This window comes from Panthera onca, chromosome A3, assembly GCF_046562875.1.
Source record: "Panthera onca isolate mPanOnc1 chromosome A3, mPanOnc1 haplotype 2, whole genome shotgun sequence".
Lineage (NCBI taxonomy): Eukaryota > Metazoa > Chordata > Mammalia > Carnivora > Felidae > Panthera > Panthera onca.
The window spans coordinates 96,484,941-96,505,687 of NC_138341.1; the positions used below are offsets into that span (position 1 = coordinate 96,484,941).

At 42.0% G+C, this 20,747-nt stretch overlaps 1 protein-coding gene across 2 annotated transcripts in view; it reads right to left on the reverse strand.

The window, feature by feature from the left end:
* Positions 1–17,661: 17,661 nt before the first annotated feature.
* Positions 17,662–20,747, reverse strand: part of DTD1 (D-aminoacyl-tRNA deacylase 1) — a 209,639-nt gene continuing 206,553 nt past the window's right edge. For both annotated transcript variants that reach the window (XR_009603703.3, XM_060611267.3), the window contains one exon: positions 17,662–18,320. The gene's annotated coding sequence lies outside the window, so the exon portion shown is untranslated. The remainder of the gene's footprint in view (positions 18,321–20,747) is intronic.

Genomic DNA, 20,747 nt, shown 5'->3' on the forward strand with positions numbered 1-20,747 from the left:
TCTTTCCACTGAAACTGCTCCCTCATTTGCAAACACAGCAGTTTTAAAACATGGCTCTAAAATTTATGATTCTCCCTTCATGGAGAGAGAGTAGGAGAGTATTTCTCCTTCCTTTGAGTCTAGATGGGCTTGTGACTGCTTGGAGCAATAAAGAAAAGCAGAAATGATGCTGTGTGACTTCCAAGACTGGATCCCAAAAAAGGACATGCAGCTTCTGCCTTGTGCACTGGAACACCAGCACTGGGAGTCTGCCCTGCCCTGAAGAAGCTCAACCATGTCAAGCCACCATTTTGTGAGGAAGCCCAGCCACATGGAGAAGCTGCGGTGAATGCTCCAGTCCTAAACTTTAAGTCTTTCCATCTCAGGCACCAGACATGAGAGCAAAGGAGCCTTTGGATGATTCCAACCCCCACCACCAGCACTGAAATCTTCCCAGGTAAGACCTTAGACATTGTGAAGCAGAGCCGAGTTATCCCTGGCAGGCTCTGCCTGAATTCATTAAGTATAATAAAATGGTTGTTTCAGCGGCTAATTTTGTGGGTAATTTGTTAAACAGCAATTGTAACTGGTGTGGCAAGTTATAGTACAAAAAAGCATGTATATAACAGAGTGGTATTCTGAAATTCCTCTTGTGATACAGGCAGAGTCTCTGGGGGCATCTTAGGGGAAGGAATCTAGCCTCTCAGCTAAACATCTGAACTGTGGTGGGGGGTTGAACTTGAGTGTCAGCGCCTAAAAAAGGAAGATGGCTATCTCGCTCTAGCATGCACTCCCTGGTAAGACCACTGATACCCCCAAAATAAGATTCAGCTTGGCAATGTTTTCAAATTACGAGGTGAGATCACTTTGAGGGTTTGGCTTTGACCCACTTGGGAGGGCAATGAGAGGAGACCCTGTATGCTTCTGTTTTTCAAGGCCTCTTTTAGTTTGACCCAGCAAACATAAAATTCAAAAATCTCTACAGAAGAGACTACTTTGTACTTGGGAAAGAGTTTGAACATTGTGAGCCTCTCTTAGGGTGAAAAATGCCACAAGAACTCACAGGTTTCCCTTTTAATTACAGATAATACTCATGGCTTAAAAAAATCTGGTAAAACAAGAAAACTAAAACATGGTTTGGGCATATGTGGTAAGATAGAAAAATCAGTTTATCAGTGAAAAATCAAGTAAAGAGGCAATAACTGTACAGACCAATGAGGCCACAAACTACTCTGCTCAATTACCCAGTAGACTTACAGCAAAGAGGGATCCCAGAGGCTGCCTCCTCTGGGTAACTGTTCCAGCCAGTTCAAATTGGGTCTGAATTCTTGGGAGTAGTTTGAACCATAATTGCTTGATCCTAATGTATCAGTAGGATACAAGGGTACCAAATAGCATCTGGTAAAACCACTTCCTTCGTCTTCTCCTAGAGATCTGCAGGAAGTAATCCCACTGTCACAGGTTTCTGGGTGCCCCAATATCCTGTGTTTCTCTCTTGACCCTCTCTCACCTCTGTAGTAAGTCCTTTCATTAAAGTCTCTTACATCAGTTAAGATGGATTCTAATTCCTGACTGATGCTAAACCTTTGGTCGATGTAGAGTTTAGAAAGCCAGATAGTCTTTCTGACAAGATTCTCCATGAGCTTCCATATCATTGAGCCTCCTGGTTCTTTAAAAAGAAATGTCCTGCAGATTGGACAATTTATCACTTAGGTATTATCTTCAGCTGCTGGAGAGAAGAAAGAAAAAGAAGCAACGGCTCAAAGGATTGGCAAACTTTGTCTCAAAGGGCCAGAAAAATAGTAAATCTTTCAGTCTATGGGACAGAGTCTCTGTCACAAGTACTCATCTCTGCCATTGCGATGTAAAAGCAGTCATGGACAATACATTTTTAAAAATGCATGTGGCTGTGTTCCCATAAGACTACTTACAAAAACAGGCAGCCAGCCCATGGGCTGTAGTTTTCCAACACTTGGCTTAGACAAATTAGTAGTTTGTTTGTTTGTTTGTTTGTTTCATGTAATAAGAAGGTATGAGGTGTGTGGTTCTGGTGACACTTCAGCAAGTTGCTAGCTGATGCTGCAGTCATCTGAAGGCTCAACTGGGGGTAGAAGGATCTACTTCCAAAGTGGTTCCTTCACATGACTGGCAAGTTAGTGTCAGAGTCAATTCCTCTCCTTGTGGAGATCTCCATGGGCTGCTTGAGTGTCCTTGTAACATGGTGCCTGGATTCCTCCAAAGCAAGCAATCTAAGAAAACAAGGTTGGAGCTGCCAGGTCTTTTCTGATCTACCCCTGTAGCCCCTATCGTTAATTTTGCTGTGTTCTACTGCTCACAGGGGCCAATTCTGATTCAATGAAAGAGGGGACTACACAAGAGCCTGGAAGCCAGGAGGTGATGAAACTGGAGGGCCATCACTGAAGCTCACTACCACACCACTTGAAAGGCTGCATTGCTACAGTGCATGCCTCACACCTGGACAGCAAACAAAAGGAAAGGCAGACAGGGCTCCAACATCTCTGGAGGGGAGGACTTTCTGTGTGCCAGACTCCCCTTGAGATACTTTCTAACCACAATTAAGCCCAAGCCTGCAGTCTCTTGACATCTCTGATGAAAGCTGGAAAAACCCAGAAGGAAGGTCCCTCTACCTTGTGGAGTTGACCAAGATTAAGATGCTCTGATGGCCCAAGACTAAGTGAAGTAACAGCTTTGAGAGGCATCTTTGGCCACAGACTGCTAATGCCTGTGTGGCCTCTGGCCTCTGCCATGAACCAGACTGACCCTGGAAGGCCTGGCTCCTCAGACTTTCCCCACTTTGATGCTCAGAACAACCTTGACTCCATTTCCGGAACCATCGTTAGGCAACAAACAACTATTAGACCCATGAGACCAGTAGTTCTCAATCCCACCTGCCATTCCAAACACCTTGAGAGCTTTTAAACATTCTCAGTCCAGACCTATTGAGTCAGCATCTGTGGAAGTAGGGCCCAGGCATCCACAATTTTTAAATGATTCTGATGTGCTGTCCAACTTAAGAGCCTCCAGCACAAACACCACATCCCTTTCAGTGCAGCTAGAGACAGAACCAGATGTTTTGGCAGCTACATCGCACTTCCAACCCATTGGTAGCTTGTGGTTTGCTAAGCCCCAAATTCATTTTCACAAAAACTGTTCTTCACTCAGGTCCTGCCTACTCTATATTTTGCAAGTTTTCTGTTACCCAAATATCATGTAATTGTATTTAACTCAAAGTGAGCTCTACATGTTGGCATCACTTGAGGCTCTCCTTTCAACTCTGTGGAATCTGCCATTTGATGAGCTTGACTTCATCCAAGACATTGATAAGTGTACTGTCTGGAGCCCAGCCTTATGGCATTCAGCAAATTCTTATGGAGAATTTATCCGCCACAAACCTCCCGGAGCATTCCTACCCTCCATGAGTTCTCAAACATTAATAACAGCTTCCCTAGGGTCATAACTCATCTGTACACCCCATGATGGCATCTTTGGTCTGCCCTTATATACTCTTATATACTTGACATATTCCTGGTCTACCTACATAAATTGTTCTAGAAGACCGGTCATTGTTCTTCTGGAGAAGACAGACACAGAACAGGAACTGAGTGGTTCTGCCTCTTCTGGAACCAGGCTGCCTCATTCAAATCCTCTCTCTTCCTCTTAGTAGCCATGTGTCCTTGGGCAAGTTACTAACTGGCTCCTATGCCTCAGTTGTCTCATCTGTGAAATGGGGATTCCTCATAGGACTTACCCACCTCCTAGGGTTATTGTAAGTATTAAATGTGTGAGTATATGAGAACTGCTTTGAAGAGCAGCTGGTACATCATCACTGTTGATGCCATTGTTACTATTATTATCACACTTATTCCTCCAGTCTAGTAACTTTGGGGGCGAGGGGCTGAATAGATATTTAATTTCTTTCCTTCCATTTGCCTTAGTTTTTAATTACTCTTCCTTCTTTACTTTCTTAGGATGGAAGCTTAGGCCATTAATTTCAGCTCTTTCTTCTATTCTACTATATGAATTTTAATGCTATAAATTTCCCTCTAAGCACTGCTTTTGCTTCATCCCACAAATTTTAAGAAGCTGTATGTTCATTTTCATTTAATTAAAAACATTTTTAAACTTCTGTTAAGACTCTTCTTTGACCAATGAATTCTTTAGAAGTATGTAGTTTAGGGGCACCTGGGTGGCTCAGTCAGCTGGGTGTCTGACTTCAGCCCAGGTCATAATCTCGCAGTCAGTGAGTTAGAGCACTGCATAGGTTCAGAGCCTGGAGCCTGCTTCAGATTCTGTGTCTCCCTCTTTCTCTCTGCTACCCCCTCCCCCACTCACGCTCTGTCTCTGTCTCTGTCTCTCTCTCTCAAAAATTGAATAAACATTTAAAAAAATTTTAAAGAAGTATGTAGTTTAATATCCAAATATTTGGGGATTTCCTAAATATTTTTGTTACTGGTTTCTAGTCTAATGCCATTGTGGTCTGGCAAATGATTGTGTATGGTTGCTAATCTTTTAAAGTTGTTAGTGTTTCATGACCCAGAATGTGGTCTATCTTGGTGAGCTTAAGAAAAATGTGTACTCTGCTGTTGGTAGATGGAGTGTTCTATAAATGTCAATTAGATCAAGTTGATTGATAGTGCTGTTCAAGTCAACTCTATCCTTATTGATTTTCTGCCTGCTTGATCTATCAATTACTGACAGGGGGATATTGAAGTCTCCAACTACAATAGTGGATTTGTCTATTTCTCTTTTTAGCTCTATCAATTTTTGCCTGACATATTTTGATGATCTGTTGTTAGGTACATACATTGTTATGTCTTTCTGGAGAACTGACCCATTTATCATGATGTAGTACCCCTCTTTATCCTTGTTAATCATTTTCCTTGTTCTGATGCGTTCTCTGTCTGAAATTAATATAGCTGCTCTAGCTTTCTCTTGATTACTATTAGCATGGTCCATCCCTCTCTATCCCTTTATTTCTAACCTATCAGTCTTTATTTTGAAAATAGTTTTCTTATAGAAAACATATAGTAGTTGCCCTATAGGTTAAAATACACATTTCAGAGAGTTTTCTGACTGGTGAACTTGTGGCAGTGTGGGGGCCAGGGGGACATGAGAGCTCTGTGTCCTTTCTCCATGCCTGCCTGCCCTATGCACCTCTCCATGCCTGCCCCTATGTTGTTTCTGAGTTATATCCTTTTATAACAAACCAGCAATCTAGTTAAGTAAGAAAGCAAGTAATAAAATGTACATTTTTACCAATCTAAGTTCACCATCAAAAAACACTATTCTGTTCCTCTTGTAGTTCAGGTACGCTGTAACAGATTTTTCTCCCCCCCCCTCCCCCCCCCCACCTGCCCCCAACATGTTTGGTGACATTGCTATTGTTCCTTTCACTTATCCATATGCTGTGATGACCAAATACATTTTTACCATTGTTACTTTAGACAGTTACCTTTGTGATCTCTTAGAGACCAGACTAGAACCTTTAGATTTGTTTCCAATGCCAGCAGTCCTGTTTTAAAGAGGGAGGAGACACAAATGCTCCCTCAAATAGAAAACTAGTCCTAATCCTTCTGGAAAGCAGACTTCCATTAAACATCTAAAGAACACCTTATTACGTAGAACACTGTGCTGGGCACCCCAGGCCATCAGATAATCACAGAACTCAGATGTCAGCCACTCTGGCTCTCATATCTTACAGATGAGGAAACTATGCCACAGTGGGGTAGTGCTCTTCTAGTCTGGAAGAAAAAGAAGCTACAGAAAGGCAGCCTGATCCTAGACTGAATCCAGTACTGAAAGGTAAAATGTAGCAACAGAGGACATTAATGGGTCATTCAACAAAATTAGAATAAGTACATTAAAGAACATTAAACTGAGGTTGTGTATATCTATATGTATATATTTAGGTAATGTGTATGTTTATGTATTTGGGCAGGGAGAAATGATAAAGCAAATGGGGCAAAATGTTAGCAGTAAGCAAATTTGGATAAAGGATATATGGGTTCTTTGCACTATTCTTTGCACTATTCTTGCAACGTTTCCATAAGTTTAAATTATTTCCAAATAAAAGGCTTAAAAAGTAATCCTTTAAACCACATAATAAAATAATAGGTTGCAATTCTACATTCCTGGAAATCCAGGGATTTTTTTTTCCTTCATATTTTTAGTCTCTCCGTATCACTGGCCCCAAAATGCCAAAATATAGTGTATTTACTTTTTGTTAATATACACTGCTTTTCAGAGAGGTGATCTTACTAAAATGCGTAACTGCCATCTTGGGAAGGAAGGGCATCTGGAATAAGGTATGTCGGGGGGAACCAACCCCACTCTATTCAAAGGTGAATGGTTGCCGGGGTTGAACACAATTATGCCTGAGGCCTTGTTCTCAATCAAAGCACAGCTTGGTTTGGTTCTCTCTGGGACTACCCCCTGGGCAGGGAGGGCCTCTTCTTTCCCTGTCCTTATTTGGATACATCCCATCTTGAGGAAGTAGGGAGAGACGTGGAAAGAACATTGCTTTGCTGTCAGTTATCAGTGTGGAATTTCTGTTTTCCTTTTGAGCAGCAATACTTGCATCGATGTATGCCAAAGAGTAACCCAAAAATTGAAGTCAGCAGGATGCCCGCAGAGACCCAGCAGGCTTCTCTTACGCCCTCTTGCTCCCTGATCTGATCCCAGCCCATAACTTTCAGAACCCAAGTCTAGGGCCCAGAGTTTGCAGGGAAAGCAGGCAAAAGCCCCCTACTCCCAACCCTGTCCTCTCTTCTGCTGCCAACCATCAGTGGAGCAGCTGCCATCTTGCTGTACCTGTCCCCTGACATAACAGCCTTGAGTCTCACATGCAAGAGGCACAGCCACCTTACAGACAAGAAAGAGACTCAGAGGTAAAAAGGCTGAGAAACTGCATAGGATGAGAAGCCAGACTTGGGGCTTCTGACCAATGCATATTGTTCTTTCTGCTCAATCTGCTTCAAATGCCACCCCCTAGGCCACCAGTGGCTTTTCCCATATCCCATACAGAGCCTCTGGGGGTGAGGAGCACCCATTCATTATACCACAAATAAGGCAAAGCCTGCCTCTGTGCCTGGCCCAAGAAGAGACAAGACCCTGAGACCAAAGCCCATTTCTTCTCAATACCACACCAAATGGTTCAGAGCTTAGAGTGCTGGTGCTGCCCTCAGGATACCACCCAGACCACCAACCAACCTTCCCTGGAAATCCCCCTCAAATGTCACTTCCCCAGATGTTCTGGAATGCTTGCTCAGCCATCCTCAGAGGACTTTGTTGCTCAATGTACTGAAGCACTCATCACCGTGCTCTGGTCTCCATCTGCCTGTCTGTCTTCTCAGCAGATTGTGCATCCTGGGGTCAGGGCTCAGTTACATTTGTCTGCATGTGCCCAGCAGCTAGTACAGTAGTTGACAGACTGCTGAGTGAATGAACAAATGAAAAAGTAGTGAGTCCCAACAGGATCCCTTGGTTCAAGCCATGGCTGCATCACTATTTCTTTGCTCTCAAGCAAGTCAGTTTCCTCTTGGTGACCTCATTTACAGAATGGTGATAATTCTTCTCTGGTTCTAGCACAGAACTGTTCAGCACAGGGGTCATGTCTGCAAAAGCATCAAAGAGATGTGGATCCTACTAACTACCTCACCCATAGGCCAATAGAGATGCTTCACCTGTAGATCCCCCCAATTGGCCCACTGGCACCCCAATGTTCTGCACACCTCACTCACATAACCCCTCCTCCACGGACAGCTCCCTGTGTAGTTACCAAGGGCAGCAACAAGTACAAGCCTCTGTAGACAGCCAGGGATCATGCACAGAAAGTTGGCCAACTCTGCAGGATCAGGAGATATCACACAAACCTGGTGTTCAGCTCTGCCCTCGGAAGGCATATGGGAGGCTGTCAGCACCTGGCCTGGTTATGCAGTTTGTTGGGATGCAATTGTTCATAGTTATCTCTTACAATCCTTTGTATTTCTGTGGTATCAACTGCAAGGTCTCTCACTTCTGATTTTACTTATTTGAGTCCTCTTTTTTTGTTTTTTGTTTTGTTTAATGATTTGTCAATATTGTTTATCTTTTCAAAAAAATAGCTTTTAGTTTCATTGATCTTTTCTATTGTTTTTCCAGTCTCTATTTCATTTATTTCTGCTCTGATCTTTGTTATTTCCTTTTTTTTCTGCTTTGAACTTAGTTTGTTCTTTTTCTACCCAGACTGAATCATGAAGAAATATAAAATTTGAATAAACCAATTACTAGTAAGGAGACTGAATCAGTAGTTAAAAACCTCCACAAAAATAAAAGGCCAAGGACCTGATGGCTTTATGGGTGAACTCTACCAAACATTTTTAAAATGTTTTATTTATTTTTGAGAGAGTGAAAGTAGGGAGGAGCAGAGAGAGAGGAACAGAGGATCTGAAGCAGGCTCTGTGCTGACAGCATTAGCGAGCCCAATGTGGGGCTTGAACTCACTAACCGCGAGATCATGACCTGAGCCAAAGTCAAACGCTTAATCAACTGAGCCACCCAGGTGCCCCTGTACTCTACCAAACATTTAAAGAAGATTTAACAATCCTTCTTGTACTCTTCCAAAAACTGAAGAGGAGGGAACACTTCCAAACTCATACTATGAGGCTAGCATTACCCTGATACCAGAGCCAGACAAGGACACTACAAGAAAATTATAAGCCAATATCCCTGATGAATATAGACACAAAAATACTCAACGATATACTAGCAAATGGAATTCATCAACACATTACAAGGATAATACCCATGATCGAGTTGGATTTATCCCTGGGATTCAAGGATAGTTACAACATATGCAAATCAGTGATACATTAACAGAATGAGGGATAAAGTCATATAATCACCTCAATAGGTGTAGAAAAGAATTTGACAAAACTTAACATCCTTTCATGATAAAAACTCAATAAATCACGTAAATAAGAAATGTACTTCAACATAATAAAGCCCAAATATACAAGCTCATAGCTAAAATTAGACCAATGGTCAAAACCAATCAGGAACAAGACAAACATGCCCACTATTCCCATTTCTATTCAACACAGTCCTTGAAGTCCTAGCCAGAAAAAAATTGGCAAGAAAAAGAAATAAAAGATATCCAAACTGGAAAGGAAGAGGTAAAATTATCTGTTTGCAGATGACATGATCTTATATGTATATATATATATATATATATATATATATATATATATATATATGAAAACTCTACCAAGAAACTGTTAGAATAAACAAATTCAGTTAAGTTGCAGCATGCAAAATCAGTATATAAAAATAATTTGCATTTCTTTTTTTATTTTGAGAGAGTGTGTGAGAAGGGGAAAGTGGCAGAAGGGGGGTGGGTAGAGAGAAAGAGATATTGACTGACTCTTAAGCAGTCTTCACAGTCAGCATGTAGAATGCAGGGCTCAATCCCACAACCCTGGGATCATGGCCTGGGCCAAAATTAAGAGTTGGACACTCTACCGACTGAGCTACCCTGGCACCCCCATTTGTACTTCAATACACTAACAACAAATTATTTGAAAGAGAAATTAAGAAAATAACCCCATTTACAACAGCATCAAAAATAGAAAATACTTAGGAATAAATTTAACCTATACATGGAAAAATATAAGACACTGATAAAAGAAATTGAGGAAGACACAAATAAATTAATAGATATTCCATGCTCATGGATTGGAGAAATTAATATTATTAAAATATCCATATTATTCAAATTGATCTACAGATTTAATGCAATCTCTATCAAAATTTAATTGGCATTTTTCACAGAAATAGAAAAAACAATCCTAAAATTCATATGGAACCACCAAAAACCCCAAACAGCCAAACTAATCTGAAGAAAGAAAACAGCTGAAGCATCACACATCCTGATTTCAAACTGTATTACAAAGCTATGGTAATCAAAACAGTATGGTACTGGCATGAAAACAGACATGGAGATCAAAAGAACAGAAAGCCCAGATACAAACCTACATAAGTCAACTAATATTTGACAAGTGTGCCAAGAACACACAAAGGGAAAATGATAGTCTCTTCAATAAATGGTGCTAGGAAAACTGGACAGCCACAAGCCAAAGAATGAAAGTGAACCCCTATCTTACACTACTCGCAGAAGTAACTCAAAGTGGAATGAAGATCTGAGTCTAAGATCTGAGTCATACAACTCCTAGCATAAGGGGCACCTGGGTAGATCAGTCGGTTGAGCATCTGACTTTGGCTCAGGTCATGATCTCACAGTTCATGAGTTTGAGCCCTACTTTGGGCTCTAAGCTGTCAGCACAGAGCCTGGAGCCTGCTTTGGACTGTGTGTCTCCCTCTTTCTCTCTGCCCCTCCCCCATTCATGCTCTGTCTCTCTTTCTCTCTCTCAAAAATAAATAAACATCAAAAAAAATTAAAAAGAAAAACAACTCCTAGCATAAAACATAGGAAAAAAACTTTCTTGACCTTGGCAATGATTTCTCCAAAATCACAAACAACAAAAACAAAAACAAGTGGGACTAAATCAGTGACTATAAAGATTCTGCACAGCAAAAGAAACAGTTACCAAAATGAAACGGCAAACTTATAGAAGAAAATGTTTGTAAACTATATATGTGATAAGCAGTTAAATCCAAAACATAAAGAACTTTATACATGTCAAAAAAAAATAGCAAAAATGATGATGAGGATAATGATGATGATGATAACAATACTAACAACCTGATTTATGGGCAGGGGAGCTGAATGGACATTTCTCTAAAGAAAATATACAAATGGCCAACAGGCACATGAAAAGAGGCTCAACATCACTAGTCATCAGAGAAATGCAAATCAAAACTACAATGAGATATCACTGTGAGGGTAGCTAATATCAAAAAGACGAGATAGCAAGTGCTGGTGAGGATGTGGAGAAAAGGGAACCCTTGTTCACTGTCCATGGGGATGTAAATTGGTGCAGCCATTATACAGAAAACAGTATGGAGGCTCCTCAAAACATTAAAAATAAAACTACCACATGATCCATCAATCATACTTCTGGGTATATAAGCGATGGAAACAAAATCAGTATCTTAAAGAGACACCAACATTCCCATATTCATTGCAGCATAATTCACAAAAGTTAAGATATGAAAACAAGCTACGTGTCTGTTGATGAATACATGGATAAATAAAATGTGGCATTTTTATTTTATTATATTTTTAATTTTAGAAAGAGAGAGAGCACATGAGTGGGGCAGAGGGAGAGACAGAATCTTAAGCAGGCTCCACGCTCAGCAGAGAGCCCCACGTGGGACTGAGCCGAAATCAAGAGTCAGATGCTCAGACTGAGCCACCCAGACACCCCTAAATTTATTTAATTTTAATTAATTTAGTGACATGTAACTAGGGGGCTACTAAATTGGACAGTGCAAGTCTAAAAGTTCTGATATTTGGGTAGAAACCAAGAGACCTAGGGACACATGGGGTGTTACCATCTCTTCCTTTAAGTGAGTTTTAGGGGCACCTGGGTGGCTCAGTTGGTTAAGCATCTGACTTTGCTCAGGTCATGATTTCACAGTTCATGAGTTTTAGCCCCATGTTGAGCTCTGTGTTGACAGCTTGGAGCCTGGAGCCTGTTTCGGATTCTGTGTCTCCCTCTCTCTCTGCCCCTCACCCACTCACACTCTCTCTCTCTTAAAAATAAACATTAAAAAAATAAATAAAAATAAGGTGAGTTTTAGAAGAGGAAGAAGGTCCAGGCCTTCTCTGGTCTGCAACACCAGGGCAGCGAACACTTGAAATGCAGGACCTTGACTGGGGACTTCAAAGCAAAAGGGGAAAGGGGGCTCAGGTAAAACCATTACACAATGTATGTGACATAGGAAGGACTAGGAAAGAAAAATCCCCACAATTTTTCAAAGAAATTAACCCTGAGCTGGCAACAGCCCTGTGGCTTCAATCTCAGCACGCAGGCACAGTTGAGGGGGCTGCACATTTCACAGAGAAGGAAACCCTGAGACAGGGCAGCTGGGCCACGGCAGCAGGCTGTGGCATGGGGAAGGCAGGGGGAGCTGTGGGAGATGGCTGCCTGGAAGGGTTGCGGCCTTGGCCTTCATGGTGGGAAGGAGCCAGGAAACCCACACCAAGCCTTCATTCTCTCAGTCCTCAGAGCATCTGCTGATGCCTCCCCTGGTCCGAACTTGACAGGAAGCTGGAAGTAAGCACACATGGTCAGCCTCAGGGAAGAGCAGAGAGGGGTTCTGGACACAGACATCGCGAAGTGACGCGGCATGGATGAAATGAGTGGTAAGGAAAGGAGGGATGAGAACGATGTCAGGTGATGAGAACGGCGTGTTAGGAGGGCACCTTCATGTTGTCATGGCAGTGGCCGTCCATTGGGGTCTGCCAGCCTGGCTCTGAACCCTGACTCCACTACCTGCTCACGGACTGATCTGGGTTAGGTTCCTATGGGGTGACGACACTCATGGTCTCTGGTGTCTCTATACATCTTGTGAGCACAGGTGTTGACTATCTTTGCTTGACTATATTTCTGAGGATATTTAAGTAGCAAAGAGCCTTGGAAGAGAGAGAGTGTATCTCTCTCCAGAGCAAAGGTCAGGCATCATAAAAGATTTGGGTTTTCTGGGTTCTTCTGTAGCATAACCCACTGTGTGTGAGGCGTCACCTGGCCCTCCTCGGTGTCATCTATGGAAGCTGGGGTGCAGGGAGTTGGCACAAATGCTGACACGAGCTCCCACTAGTGCTGTGAGCAACAAAGCTCAGCCCTGTCTTGGACTGGGGCCTCCTGTGTGCTGCCGGCACCCAGGAGACTTTGTGTGGCAGGCCAGCTGGCTACTGTGTCAACAGGGCAAGATCTCAAGCCATTCGCAGCTCTTGACAGCTCACTTCTCTAAGTCTCAGTTGCCTCAGCTGCAAAATGGGAACAACAAAAGGGCTGTGGGGATTTCAAGTGTTGATATACATAAAGGACTTAGAATAGCTTTCAGTCTCAAACACACGCTCAAGTTAAGGTAGTGATTTTATCTAGTACTGTATGGCAAATGTTTCAAACTTCAAAAAGGAAAAGAAATATCATAAAAGGGGACTTGAAGCCCATGGTGGGGGAAGAGACAGACTTACTAGGGTCTCTGAGTGAACTGAAGTTTCAGAAGTCCTGAAATTACCTACAGAATTGATCATGGAACAGACGTACTACTTGTAACTCTGAAAAATAGTCTTCTGAAAAGAAAAAAGGGGAGAGAAGACCAAAAATGTCAAAAATCCCAGTTTCAAAAGACAGATTCCAGGCACAGCACACAGGCCAGTGAGATGCAGATTCCTGAAAACATTCTAGAATGAATGATGAAGCAGATGGTCTGTGAGCCTGTGGTAAAGAACACAGGGAACGCTAGAAGCCAGCACGAGTTCACAAGTAACGTGCTGTATGGTACTAATATTTTTTCTGACAGGATTACTGGGTTAACCACCAAAATACTGTTAAAACAGTGTAGCATGATTTCCGCAGAAAAGGGTGACATGGGATGGAGGAACGGGGGTTGAATGGGAATATAAATAATGCAGCTACTGACCTGAAAGAAGGTTTCTAATGAAGGGCCAACTCTATCCCGTGCATTGGGGTTAGCCTAGACTTGGACAAAAACACAGAAAATAGGTCTGAAGATGACACAAAGCTGGGAGAAATAGCCAGCATACCATTTGAAATATTTCCACAGCCTAGCCCAATAGGAACAGAATTCAGTTCTTCATGTGGGTTCCTCACAGGCCAGACAGTGGCTACGGGAATTTAGTTAAAAAAACAAAAGCAAAAACAAAAATTAAAAAAAAAAAAATGGGATTGGGGCACCTGGATGGTGCAGTTGATTAAGCATCCAACTCTTGATCTTGGCTTAGGTCATGATCTCACAGCTTGTGAGTTCAAGCCCCTCACTGGGCTCTGTGCTGATGGTGCAGAGCCTGCTTGGGATTCTGTCTCTCCTTCTCTCTGCCCCTCCCTCACTTGCATGTGCTCTCTCTCTCTCTCTCTCTCTCTCAAAATAAATAAACTTAAAAAAATTTAAAAACAACAACAACAACAACAGCAAGATTTTAGTTACTTGAAGGCTTGGTGAGAGCCAGAGACATGATGCAAGCCACTGAAAGAAAGCAGCTTCAGTCACAATGAGATGCATTATCACAGGGATGTGGCCCGGCATCCCAAGTGTGTGCCAGCATCCCAAGTGTGTGCCGCCATAAGGCACCATGCCCAACGCCTTGTGTACATCTTATTTAACCCTAACCATGCCCCAGACACACGGGAAGAGGATGAAGTTCAGAGAGCTGAAAGAACATGTACGCTGTGCCGAGATCATGGGGCACGTCCACTGCACAGCCAGGATGCAACTCCAAGTCTGGGCCACCCCTTGGCCTGTTGAGACCTCCACACTACTGTCCAGTGGCCTTGGTCACCCCACACCAGCAGAGCTGCACCCAGTCCTCCAGGCAGGTCACTGTCAAAGCTGTGCCACGTGAGAAACTGCAGAGGAACTAGAACAAGTCAGCCTGGAGAAAGAGGGAGACGGATGAAGCCTAAGTACATAATCACAACTTACCAGACCTCTGCGGGTCCTGTCCCTGCTCCCCACCTGTGTCTGTCCATGTCCCTCCACATGCCTCCTGTCTCCCTGAATCCAGCCCCACCGGCCTGCTTGAGCCCCCCTCTGCTGCACCTGATGGTTTGCCCTCCTCCATGGCGTGCCCCTTTCAGTTGGCCAACTCCACCCCATCCCCCAGACCTCAGCTCCCTTTGGGAGATGGCCACCTTAGACCCAGGCCTGGTCTGAGCCCACCCCCTGCTATAGGATGACGGCGGAATCTCTTTCAACAGACACCTCAGCACGTTTCCTGCTTGATGACAGAGCCTCTCATGCACCAAACCTTGGGGAAGATTCAAAAACAAGCAAAGTTATTTCAAGGGCCGCTACATATATGAACTATGTTATCAAAAATTGTTTAATAAATCTAAAATACCATCACTAATAGATACTTTGGTGATGGGAATTTAAGGTTTTGTTTTCCAGACCTCTACAAATTTAATGCACGTGTCGGCACCCCAGAAGAGGACAAAGACATTAGCAGGAGCAGCAGTGAGAGGCAGACCTGCCTCAAAATCGTGATTTTCCATCTTCTTCCTGCATATGATCAATGGGAGGCTCTACCTCTGATATTATTCCAGGACTTCCAAAATGAGGTTAACTCTACTCCTAAAAGAGCCAAATCAGTAATGAATTGCAAATCAAGAATTCTGTCAGTGCCTGGCTGAAAAAGGGCAAGAACTCTGATAAACCAGTTGGACAGAAAAGGTCACCTCCCTGGTTTGGGAGTGACTAAAACGGCAGCATGTCAGAGGAAACAGTGTGTTTGTGGAATGTTTGTTCCCTATGATCAACTCAATGTAATAGCGCTTTCTCCATCTGCCAGTGTGCACCCATCTCTGCAGGATGCAACTTGGTAGAGAAAATGCCTTCCTAAGGACCACCAACCATGAGGGGACGCTATGTCCAGCCCCAGGACATGCCTTTCTTTGGTCTATGCTGTGTGTCTCCCAAGAGCTTGGTCTCCTATAAAGTAAGCCATGAAAGGCAAGATGAAACGGACCCTGCTACCCAGTGTTATCAGACAGTGTTCTGTTTAAAGTACAGGCCTGCAGTCTGCCAAGCATTCTCAGAGAAGCCATACAAGGGACGATTCTCCTCTCCCATCCCCATTCAAATGATGTGTTAATGGACCATAAAAAGCAAGCTTAAAAATAAGCAGAAAACAGGAGGAGATGTTAGGAGGGTGTAAAGACCGAGTTTTATACTCCACAAGAGGAACTGGACCCCAAATCTAATTTTAGCCATGAGTTCCACAGTAAGGGTTAGAAATGACCTTCAGAAACAGAGCGAAGGGGAGGGGGAAGGCAGAATTAACTTCTTTTTGGATGCAGCTGTGGGTTTCATGGGGATTCATCCTGAGCTTTCGGGTGTTTTTGTTGTTGTTGTTTTGCACAACCGTGGCCTGTGGTTAGACCCTATGGAGCCAGTCTTTAGTGTACATGCTGCTGCTTCTGTTTCTAGGAGCTTAAAGTGGACTTCAGGATGAGGGAAAACCTTCCTCCAATCCAGTGCTACCTACAGGTTCTGACAATCACTACATACTATCAGGGAGGAAAGATTTTTTAATTAAAATTCTCGCCACATGTAAGTAGGCTCAGAACTTCTGCCCAAATGCTGAACCGTCCCGACATCGACATCTACTTTTGAATCATGTTGGAAAGCGTTACCTTATATCAAGCCAGCATCTATGTTAATGCAACTTATACTTATTACTCCTATTTTGCTCCCGACCCAAGTATCTTGTTCGTATCTTTCAAATATTCAGAGTTTTGTTTCTCCCCTTCGGTCCTTCTTCCTTTATGGTTTTCAGCAAACGACCCACATGACTCTGCTTATGCCCCAATTTGTCTATGTCCCTTTAAAATGAGATCCAGGAACTGAACTGTGGGCTCCAAGGGTCTTTATCATTTTCCCACCGTCCAGACGTCAAGTACATTAGCTATTCTATGTCATCCTCATTCCCCATTAGCACAAGGACAGGTTGCAGCTGTTCAGCAAGCATTAATTGGTGGTGATAAAATGTTGTGGCAGAGAAATGTCTGACAAATGTGTTCAGCAAGTCCATGACCCTAAGCCAAGTTTACAAAACTGTAGTTTGGAGTAACTTTAAAGTGAATTTTAATTCATTCTGTAAAAGCCTATGTAGATAATTCAAACAGGAGAGCTTCTTGGACCTCACTGCCCATCCAACTGGGCATCCCATCCCTGACCAGGGATTTGCATCTGGAATGTAATGATTTCAAATCCAGAGTTTATTGCTATCATGGATTATCCCAGACCACCTGTATTGGTTCAGAGAAAGGCAGTCTGGCAAACCCCTTTCCAATTCCATATCCTTGTACTTGAATGCATATCAGAGGTGTAATTTGAGCTTTCTTTTCCTCACATTTTCTAACTATGTTTTTCTTTGAAGTAGACAACTGGGTCAGATTAGACAGGCTCAGTTATAAAGGTCACAGATAGAATTTCAGCATTACAAAAATGCCAAATAAAAATGTCTCCTTTACAGTTGGGCAAGAAGTATTTCAAAAGAGGATAACTCTGTATAAGCACTAAAATACTATAGATGTCATATAAATATATATTCCATATAATAATATATATGTAACTGCTAACATCATATAATGTCTAAAAACGACCAGTACAGCTGTGCCACTAATAACAGTAAAATTAGCTAAGAAACTCTTTGGCAGAATACAGTTCCTTCTTCACAGAACTGTGAGAATACTGGTTGGATATATGGACAACCATTCAGCTCCTGGAAAAGGGGCATCTGTGTGGTCCAACATGCTGTGGCCTTTCTCCACCTCCCAATGCTGGATAAATGAGAGATTGCAGCCACACTTAGTCTCCATCATTTGGCCATTCTTTTCCCTTCCCATGTTGGAGTAAAATGTCATCAACTACAAACTGCCACTGATAGGCTCTCACCATGGAATCAGAGGCCTGTGTGGGCCACTCAGGGAACGCCTCTTGCAACAGGGTTATTTAAAATTAATATGCACAGAGTGGGGTCAGACACATTGTATTTCTACAGATAAAATCATTAAGCAGAAACACAGCAGGATTTGTTTAATAATAAAGTGGTTTGTTGAGGTTTGGAATTTTATTATTTCTTTTTAGAAAAATGAGAAAATTTACAAGATGCAAAGGTCTTACACAATACATTATCACTAAAGTCTGTTCTCTGTACACCTTAACACGGGCCCTGGCTAAGGCGGTGTTGGGAAGAGCATGGACAGCATGAATTGCAGTTGCGACCCATCATGGACACGCAGAAATACACCACAGTGTGAAAGGAGGACTCGGTGACAAATAACGCTGGACCAGCCTGTTCCAAAAGCAAGCCAAGAACTCACAGGAACCAGCAAAGTCTTTCTGTGGGGGGAGCATGGGTGTCTGTCCTGTTGCAATACGCACGGGGTGTGCTCCCCTGCACTGCCAGCACCCACCTTTCCGTCAGACCACAGCAACAACAGAGAATGGTAACGTTCCTTTGGTGGTGGTGTTTGGTTTCATTCTGCTTTGTTTTTGCAGGGCTACTCAGGTTCCCTATTTCTTCTTTCTGTCTTCCTTTTCATGATTCAGTTCCAAATTCTTAAAGCAGTGTAGGTACTTAGCATCTTCCATGAATTTTTCAGGATCCAGTTCCACCTGATGATAATGCACTAAAAAGAACAAAGATAAGACACATTACAGGAAAAGGTGCCTTCAAATCCTATTTTAAAAATATTACCAAGCATAAAAAAAATAGCTGAAGATACCCTTTCAGTCCATACAATGACAACACCGTGACAGAGTTTCACTTTACTACGAAAAATCTGCCAAGCTGTCACATATAAATCCAAACACCTCATCAAAGTCTCCAATTTATTAGAACCTCATTCTTAGAGCTCAGAAAGACACTAAATACCTGGGAATTAACTCACTTCTAAATGGCCTTTGATCAAAGAGAAATCACAAGGCAAATTAGAAAATAGGTTAAAACGTGACTGTGAATGAAAATGCAACATATCACAATCTGTGATACTCCCTAAAGCAGCACTTAGAGGGAAATTCATAGCATTCAATGGCTACCTTAGAAAAGAAGATGTCACATCAATAATCTGAGTTTCCACCATAAGAAACTAAAAGAATAAAAGAGTAAACCCAAGGCAATAAGGAGTAGAATAGAAACTAATGAAATTTCAAGCAAAAACAAAAAATACATGGAAAGATCAATAAACCTGATAAACCTCTTGCCAGACTTACCAAGAAAAAAGAAGGCATAAATTATGAATATCAGGAATCAAAGAGGCAACATCACTACATGTTTTATAGACATTAAAAGGATAAAAAAGGACATACCATGGCGTAATTCCCACAAATTAGACGACACAGATGAAATGGACAAATTCTTTGAAAAAAGATACAAAACCTTATTTCCAAAAACTTTTAATAATGAGGGAGGCAGAGAGGAACCTAAATAAAGCACAGAGACAGGGAATAAGCTAAACACTTGCTTTTGGGATATTTTTAATGCTGCTCAAAGGATAATGGTAGGCTCTTCAGTATAAAATCTCCAAGTGCCTCAAGTTTTCTTCCGTAATTCTGAGGCTACAACAAAAACCAGCTGGTCTTGCCAAGATCTATGAAGCAGGCAATTGTCAACCAAGAGTCTAAACCCCAAACTTAACACAGCAGTTTCTATTCTCTCAGATCTAAATTCTAACTGGATGAACTTTGGTAAAAGCAGAAGATTCTGGTAATAGTGGGTTGCACAGTGATACCACATCTGTGAATATGCTTCTGGGTACACTCAGCACAGGTCACATTCTTAACAAAGGGTTGTATTATGAGCAGATGCCTCAATAGAATTAACAGCCTTCCATTCCTGCGCCCAGCTTGACATGGAGGCCCATGGGCCCACACCAGAAAGGCTAATTATAACTTCAGCTATGTTCTTCAGTTCTCTAGACCCACACAAGGAACTAAAATTTCCCCCAAGGCCTACCCTCACGCTCTAAAACCCACCAGTCATAGTGTTGCACTATTTCTAAGAGATCTCAAAGACCACAAAGGAATAGGGATTATACAATATAATTCCTGGGGACCATATTTAGTTGTATTTTTAAGTCAAGAAAAGCAGTCCATTTGCTCCTATATTTTAATCAAGATAGTAACCCAAACATAGGCACCTGGGTGTATTAAAGCCTCTTTCCTCATCTGCAATAGTAATAACTGAAATCCTGAAACTGGATCTCACATTGACCCTTGGGGAACTTCATCTTGGTGCAGATTAAAACCTTTGTTTTGAACTTAAAATGAGCTTCGGGACCCTGCTTTAATATATTATTCTTTTACAATTACTTCAGATAAATATCCTAGATGTTTTAAAGCTTTGAGATAATAAATTTATGCTTCCAATGTTTGATGTGCAGATGGAAATGATAAGGTTTACATAATGATAATGTTCACAATATTCCATTAGATGATGAAAGCAGTGGCATTATATATACAGTCTATCTTTAAGTACGTAAAATTAGAGAAAGATACAGAATTATCTGATTAGAGAAATTGTTATAAAAGCATTATGTTAATAATGATTATCTTTGATGAGATGGCGGGTGACTTTTATTTTCTTTGAGCATTCTGGCATTTTAAAAAATTTTCTGTGATGAATGAGCATTAGTTCTATAATACAAAATGGCTTTCAAAAGAAATTTTACGAGGAAGACAATTTAGAACTTCTAGTTCCCTACCAGAGAATCACAGAACTAGAAGGGATCCTGAGAGGTTTCATGCCAGGGGTTCTCAAAGTTTACAGTAAACCACTTAGGCCTAGGGACTACATTAAGCACTGACCCTGAAGGATTTGAACTAAGAATTCCTTCAAGAATTAACTGTTCCAATACTGGAATACCCAACAGGTGCACCTAATCATAACATCAACATTAATATTATGAGTGATGAGCTCCCAAACTGCATGCAAGAGCCTTCTGGCCAAGCAGTAGACACTGTCCCACCTGAAAGACACTGCCCCCTGCCCCTCACAATACATGGATTGGTCAAATAGATGCCACTTTTACTTTCGATCTCACTTTTAACAAATGCTC